The sequence below is a fragment of the Prionailurus bengalensis genome, chromosome F2 (assembly GCF_016509475.1).
Source record: "Prionailurus bengalensis isolate Pbe53 chromosome F2, Fcat_Pben_1.1_paternal_pri, whole genome shotgun sequence".
Taxonomy (NCBI): domain Eukaryota; kingdom Metazoa; phylum Chordata; class Mammalia; order Carnivora; family Felidae; genus Prionailurus; species Prionailurus bengalensis.
In genome coordinates this window covers 1,924,505-1,933,037 of record NC_057353.1, presented here as the reverse complement: position 1 = coordinate 1,933,037, position 8,533 = coordinate 1,924,505, and the positions used below count along the sequence as shown (strand labels likewise).

General features: G+C 43.0%; 1 pseudogene; it reads left to right on the top strand.

The window, feature by feature from the left end:
• Positions 1-538: 538 nt before the first annotated feature.
• LOC122496126 lies at positions 539-8,043 on the top strand (annotated as a pseudogene).
• The last annotated feature ends 490 nt before the right edge of the window (positions 8,044-8,533 follow it).

Sequence of the window (8,533 nt, the reverse complement as noted above, 5' to 3'; positions counted from 1 at the left end):
TCTCTCTCTCTGGTCCTCCCCTGCTCAGGCTCTCTCTCTCTTTCTCTCTCTCTGTCTCTGTCTGTCTCTCTCTCAAAATAAATAAATAAACTTAAAAAATATTGAGCTGAACATTGGCAGGAAGCCCACCTTGGCCCTTTCCCATAAATGAGCCCATTTAACCCAGTGAAGGACCAAAGTACCAACCCTTATCACTTACAAAAGGAAAGAGAAAAATGTAAACTTGTATTTAATAAGGTGCCAAGTTTTATTTACTCTCTTTTCCATAACAAACAAAAATATGAAAATAAAGAAGAAATAAAACAATTACCTGGGCTTTTGGATCCAGCAACCATAGATCCCAGCAAACAGAGAATGGGATCCAAACCCCAATTTAATTCACCTAATTCACCTATGGAGGGCATCAGAAAAAAAAAAAAAAAAAAAGAAAACCTCAGTAAGCTGTATCAAAACGTCCACATTGTTCTTCTTGGCCTTCTTATATCTAGTAATCACAAGACTATATTTGGTCAGGTAATAGGTAAACACTCAGAAGACTATGAGGAAGGTAAGAGATGATGTTTCTGGTGTTCTGTTTAATTTTTTCCTATTACAAATAACTTTTTCCTAAATATATGCAAGGAGAACCCAAGAAGCTGACTTGTCTACCACAAAAACACTATGGCCAATTCATTAGCCACATTAAATACTCGGTTCCCCGGTGGGCTATTCATGCCTCAGCACACGCAGAAAGGGTGGGAAGGATCGATGGGTCTTACAAATTCAGAAAGTGCCTATTTGGGGATTGTGTAGACTCTCAAATAATTCTGACCAAACCTCAGCCTCTCTGAGTAAGAATATATGGGATGGCTGTGGCTCTAGGCTGAGTCTTGATGAAGGAGGCAAAATTAATATGGGAGAATTTGGGGCCCACTGGCTTAACTCCAAGGGAAACGTAATATTAGTGGATAAGCAATCAGGCCTTTGCATCGCCTTCATGCAAATATCCCACCCTCTTTCAGCCATGATGAAAGATGGCAGAAAAGTCACCAAACAGAGCTTTGGCTTTCTCTCTTTGTAATACAGCAAATGTATATTTCTATCTTTCTAATCTAGCACAATAGAGTAACTTAAACAAAAATGCTTTCTTAGCACATGATACTCAAGGCGACGTCCGTACATGTTAAGATATGAACTCAAACCTGTAAGCTTTTGTTGATTCCCTCAATAAATAAATAATTTGTTCTGTTTTATATATTTGCATACTCCAGAAATACGGAACAATTTCTAGTTTCCCAAGCCAACTACATTTTTATACATACTGTGCCGATCTGTCTACCTAACTCCCACATATTCTTAGAATCTCATTCAACTGCTACCTCCCCTAAGAAGCCTCCCTGACTTTCCCAGACCTACATCGAGTTTCTTATGTCTATTTCACTGCACGTCATACATAATGTGTGCTACAATTGTTTGCCTATGTGCCTAGCTCCTCACTGGACTATGAATTCTAAATGTAAATGCAGACTCAGAGATCACGTGATGCTCTTACCCTCCCAGTGCCTTGCACAATCCCAGGACCGAAAAGATAAACAGAACATTTTCATTGAATGAATGACCCAAAGTAGACACGACCTAGCCGGTTGTGGGGATAACTTCACGTCTCACTGTAAACATTTAAAGGTATCATAAAGCACCTCAAAGCTGAAACAATGCGTTGCGTTGCATATCTACGCACACTCAGATAGCCCTTCCTCGGCAGCAGTTAGGCAAAGCGTCACTACATTAATGCATTTTTCAAATCCTTATGCTCCGGCCACTGGTTCCACCTCTCCCCAGAGAAAAGTTAAAGGCGCGATTAAAACAGCAATACCAGTGATTCTAACAAAAACCATATTTCCAACTTTGTGAAACTTCTTTGTCTCGGTGTTTCTGTCTTTCTCTCTCTCCGCGCATCTCTCTCTCCCTTTTTTCTCTCCCCTGTATGTTGAGGAGGGGGACATAGATGGGATTTTCCTATGGTGTGGTGTGTGCTTTCGATGTTTCTTGTAGGTTGCCTTCCTGATTTCTTGCGGTCTTGGAAACCACCCTTCAGAGTGACTCAGCCACCACTCAATGCTCTGGGTTGTTTAAGGCCCTTTCATACCCTTAACAGCTCTACCAATAAGGCAGTTGCCTATTATCTGTGTCTAATTGTGATCAGTCACTATGTCAAAGAAGAAAAATGGTGATTCATTTCGGATGGATCTTTATTTACGCATTGATTTATGTTACTGTCTACATTTACGATGTGTATGCGTGCTCTGTGCGTGTGAGAGAGAGACAGACAGACAGAACACCCCCCCCCCCAACACACACACACACAGAAGCAACATGATTGTGTACAGTCCTTCAGGCTGGCAGCCTTGATGCAATGTTCAGCCTTTGAAAATCCCTATTTGGAACATTAGAAACATCTGGAGAAACCACATTTCCATGTTGAAATAAAGATAAGTTGTCATTTCTGCTACTCATTTTGAATTTATCCCACAGCCCGATGAGAGAATTTTGCCCAGAGCAAGTTATAGAGTATGTAACTAAAAAAGAAAAAAAAACTAGAAAAAGGAAAAAGAAAGAGGAAAAAAAACCCACCAGCAGTCAGGAAACTGATTTTACAGCATTCTACCAGGGGTTTCCTTAAGTACCCTTCCAAATATGCTTGCCCCAGCCCAGTGAGGGGGCTCCTGGGAGATCTTGAGCTGTGGACAGTAGGGGCCAAATACGGCCACGGGACCCTAACCAGGCCCATTTATCAGCCTCTATTGTTTTTTCACCTACTAAATCTAAATAATAATTTAGACTTGTGCTTAATAATGCATGTATTTGATCTGGAAATTTAGGAAAATGCAGTATAAATATAAGGTCACAAGCTGATATTCAAGAATCATTTTTTTTTTCTATTTCAAATTTGATTGCTCGTCTTCTTGGGCCTGTGATTAAAAATCACAATTTCTAATGGGCCTCCCTTATCTACACACACAGTGCTGCAGTTTTGTGGAAGTCCATGGAACAAGCCCGTGGAATGCAGCGTCCTTATCCTGCAGGCGACTATTGTGGTGAATTCAGGGACTTACAGCCTCTGCCCAGGACAGCCTGGTGCTCCGCTGAGAGTGTCCAGCTAATGAACTACATGAGGAATTTATACATAAATCAACAGAACTGCCCTCGTCTTTCTTTCCTTCTGTTGAGCCACCACAGTGATCTCCCACTAAGAGGAGTCCTTTCATTTGCTCATGGTTCTAACGCACTTGTGGGAAAAAATATCAGACATTTTTGGCTTTTGGATTTCATACTCAAGTTTGAATATGTGGTTTCATTCCAAAAATACCATAAGAAAGTCTGAGGAGTAGCAAAGCCAGGGGGAAAAAATAGCTGACATTGAGATTCAGTCTTGAACATCCACAAATATTTCTAGAATCTTTTTTTTTTTTTTTTTTTTGGTCAAGGAGACCTTTCTTCAAAGAAAACCTTAGTCACTGAAAAGCCAGATATATAAAAGAAATGAGTAAGAAAGACTCTTCTTGAAACAGGCCTGAATTCTGCCTCTTTGCTTCTGTTCAAACTTCCTCCAAGGCACTCATTGAGCAAGTTTGAAAATCAGTGCCTGGCTCCGGTTTCCAAACTGTGCTCCAGAAAATATGAATCTTTTCAGATGTTTCCCAAAGATTTTTTTGGTCAGAATTCTGTCACATGGTGTATACTAACCTCCCCACCCCACCCCCCACCCCGCCACAAGCAGTCTCAAAGTTTACTTTAACATAGGAAGACTCCAGGGAGATCTTACACTAACGGATTTAACACCACATGGAATCTTTAGGTCAAGGACATTGTCATATATTCTAGACTGCCAGCCCCTGGCATTTCCCCTCATTCCCTTGAAACACACTCACTGGGGGAAGACCCTTGGGGAGAATATCCACATGACCTATTTGACTACTTTCTGCAGGGTGACAGTGCTGAGTAGGGCCTGGCATGGTGGAGAGGCGCAAATTCAATGGGGCCCATGAGAAGTGGAGAATGTAAAGAAGAAAGGGACCAGCATTTATTGGGTCAAGTTTCCAAAAATGAAGCCAAGTGGAATAAATTCCATATCCTCTCTCTGTTTCTCTCTGTGTAGACCAAAAATTCAATGGAGAACCCTCTCCTGACATTCTTCCATTTCCTCCAGGAGCCCTCAGCAACCTCTTTGAAAACCCTAAGGCATAGACGCAAAGCATATCAACCAAATGAGGGGTGTCTGCCTCTCTGAAAAAAAAATCTCAAATGAATTTAAATATTCATCTATTAGTCTAATTCTAGCTCTATAATGGCTTTGATTTCCTTACAAATATATACACTCAAGTAATTTCTGAGAAATGACACAAAGAACAAAGAGAAAAAAATCAAAAAACTCTAGAGAGATTTGTCATATGGCTCACACAGATCGTGCTAAATCCATGAATATAAATTTTACAAAAAGATACTCATTATCCTGCATGTCAAAATAGATTAACAACCGTTTTTTTTTCTTCTTGTGAGTTTTCATTTCCTTTTTCTTTTCTTTCTTTCTTTTTTTTTTTTTCTTTTGGAATGGATGAAATGCATTGGGTAAACAGGTAAACCAAAAAATCATTCTGAGCCATGACCTCAGCCATCAGCTGTCCCCACATTTTCTAACATCCTGAAATTTTCCATTCGACTTGGGTGGCTGATCTCACATTTTTTCCTGGACTTCTGTACCTTGTGGAGTTTGGGACACCACCAAAGGCAGGGGGTGAGCCCGACACCTGCCTGTGGTCTCCTGGCTCCCGCCCCGTGGAGCACAGAGCGGTGGGGAGGATTCGCCCGAAGGCCACGTTGCCCTCCCACACAAGCTGGAGAAGGATGCTGGAGGATGAGAAAATTCTCTCTAGGAAACATTTTAAAGAAAAACTAATTATGTACCAAAGCTTTGCCTCAGACACAAATGGAGAAGGTTTAGTTAACCCTTACATTTTCCCATCAGATTGGTGAATATTTGGATTTGCTTGAGAAATATTTTCTTACCTTGTTAAAACAGATCTGCGCCAGAGACAAACATGTTAAAAATCCTAATTGTAAAAGCAAAACAAACAGACAGACAAACAAAAAAACCCTCCGTGGGAGGTTTTACCATCATAGTTTGAGACTTCAGTATAATGGAGAGTTTTTGACACCTGCTGAATGTTCATCCCATCTGGGAGATATGTCTCTAAATCTGAATTTTGATTTGAGAAAAGGGCTCGGAAATGAATGATACATACACAACCACTCCCAGTTATTACTTGAAAGAAATAAAATCTGTTTTCTGAAGATTCCTATTGCTATCAGTATTTTTTACAGGACTGTTGTTTTTGCACAGTAATGTAGTTCTTTTTTTGTGGGGGTGGGGGGTGGGGGGTATTATTAGTTATGAAACAGAACTGACTATCCCGCCAAGGACCTATATAAACAGAACAGGGGGCTTGGGGGTTTGGCAATCCCTGTGTGTAACCCTTAACCTTCAAAGGTGCCTCCATGTTAACGTGGAAACCCTGCTGATCTGAGACAGCCAGCTCCTTACGAGCATTTTTTTATTAGGAGGAGCAAAGCTAACTTCATGAGAAATCTACGATCATTATCACCATATCCCTTCTTCTTATCTCCATTCTAATTCTGAGAAAAATTTTCAGGGATTTCCTGAAATTTTAGACTAGCATAATTCCCAGCAGGTATTAGAAGTTTGGAGGTTGTCCTCCATTCCGCTGATCACCTTGAACGTGAGCTCTCTGTAAAGTGCTGATAATAAGCGACAGCACAGAGCCATACCAAAGTGCTTCAACAGACTGTTTTCACATGTCATGTTTCCACACAGTCACATGTGACATGGATTAAATCATAACCCCCCCCCCCAAAGCAGTAATACTGTCAAAGCTCAAGATAATACAAACCGAACTTCTGTCTCTGCAAATCATTAAAAAGGAAGTTGTGCTATACTTTCATTTTCTATAAAAACAGACCACCGTGTCCATCCTGACATCATGTTCACCCTACGTTTAACATATTATTCACCTAATGGGAAAAATCTCAACTCAGGTCTACTTTTGTTCTTTATAACATGTATTTTTTTCCATACAAATACTCTAAAGGTTAATACTTAGTGATGATCTTTCTTTGTATACAGATACCAAAAGATAGGGGTTTTTTTCCACTTAATTTTGAATTATATATCTTGATGCACAAGTAGCTTAAAACCTCTCCATGGACAAAAAAAAAAAAAAAAACAAACAAACAAGAAAAGGATGATGAAATTATAAAATGGCAACACATTTGCAAATATTAAATGACTCTTCACACCATACCTCATGCAAAAGAATTTCTCCAATAATAATACCCAAGTCTCCAGTGATTTCCCTGGCCTTAGATTCTGCAGTCTAGTTTGAATCTGGACTATGCATTACACAGGCCATTTTCTTCTCTACAGTGATGACTAGAAACCGTCAGAAGAGCAAGCTTCCTTTTCTACATTGCTTTACTCTGGGTGGTGTGGAAATCGAGGGGTAGTGGTGCCTTTGGCATCTCCAAGACTGCGGAGGCCTTTGCCACTACATGTCACCGGAAGATCCTTAAGATTCAGGAGCTCCTGGCCCACACGGGCACTGCCCGAGCCCACGGGACCCCTGGTACCGCCCCCTGGGGAGCCACCAGGTTGGTGATACCCCCAGCTGAGCAAGGAGGGGGCAGCTCTGCAGAACAAATTCAGCAAATTCAAGAGGAAGAAAAAGGCATCGCTGGCTCTGACGAAGCCAAGTAGCAGCAGCACAGCCAGTCGAGGCGGTGTCCCAGGCTCACTGTCCAAGCAGCGTGGTGGACAGGGCCACTGCAGCAGGACCAGCAAAGTGGCTGCTGAAGTTGGGAGCTGGCAGCTCAAGAACCCGGGCTTCCAGCACTCTCCAACCCTCGAGGGAAGTTAAAGGACCCTGAGAAGGGGCCAGTGGCCACTTACCAGCTGTTCCAAAGTTGCATATCTGCAACAGTGATCTGCAGGAGTCGTGCACACACCCGCAGAGGAAACCTCTGTGTGAGTTCTGTGTCTTCCAGTGACTGGGTTTGGGAACTGGGGCCAAATGGGGAAGAGGCACAGGGCCCAGGGGCTGGTGAAGTCCCCCTTGAAGCTTTGACTGCGGTTCTGAAAAGTGTGGTGGGGCCGCTCCTCAGCCTCCCCACCTCGAAGCCTCAGCCAGGACCCTAGTCGTGAGTGGAACCGGGACAGAGACTGCGATGGGGACAGTGACCATGATCTGGACAGGAACTGTAATAGGGACAGTGACCATGATCTGGAGAGGGGCCACAATGGGGACAGGGACCTCGATCTGGACAGGGACCACGATGGGGACAGGAACCATGGTCCAGACAGGGACTGCGATAGGGACAGGAAGCACGATGGGGACAGTGACCATGATCTGGAGATGAACCACATTGGGGACAGGGACCGTGATCCAGACAGGGACTGCAATGGGGATAGATACCTCGATCCAGACAAGAATTGCGATGGGGTCAGGGACTTTGATCCAGACAGGAACCATGAATGCAAGGGTCCTTTCCCCAGGTGGGACTCATTTCCTGAACACAGAGCCCCTCAGAAGGGGAATACTGTGTGTGTACAGAGAGGACATGATGCCCCCCCTCTTCTGTGGGACCTTCTCTGCCTTTGGAAACACCATTGGCCTCTCCATGGACCCATCCAGAAACTGTGCCTTCCTTATCTAGGAAAAGGTGGAGCCAGCAGATCAGGCGGTTGCTGGGCTCAGTGGGCCCGGGGGAGTCGGTACAGCTCAAAGTCAGCATTGCAGGCAAATGGCCGGTGCTGGAATCTGCCACTGGTAAGTCTGTCTGGGGCTGCCCCGCTGTCCGGAACAGCCTTAAGGGTTGTCACTAGGTCAAGATGGTCAGGATTGTCTACAGTGATGACGGCTCCGAGGAAAACCTTGTGGATGGCTTCTAGGGAATTCAGCTGGATTCTGTGTGCCTCATCTGTGCCAACACTGGTCTCAGTAAAACACTGAGATGCAAGCTCAAAAAATTAAAAAAAAAATTAAAAAGATACGGGAGCTCTTTCTTTCCTCCCAGTTTTACTGAAAAATAATTGACATGCATCACTGTATATGTTTAAGACTTACAGCTTGAGGTGAGCGTTTACTTTACATATATGGTGAAATCGTCATCACGGTAGGTTCAGCTAACATCTGTCTTCTCATGTGGTCACAATAAAAAGAAAAGAAAAGAAAAGAGAAAAATTCTCCTTATGATGAAAAGTCTTAGGATTTACCCCCTTAACAACTTTCCTATATACCGTACAGCAGTGCCAGCCGTGGTCCTCACACTCTCTATTACATCTCCAGTACTTAGTTTTCTTCTAACGGGAAGTTGGTGCCTTTGACCACCTTATTCTGATTCCCCCTCTCCCCGTCTCCTGACTCTGGTAACCACAAGTCTGATCTCTTTTCCTGAGTTTGGGGTTTTGTTTCGTTTTGCTTTT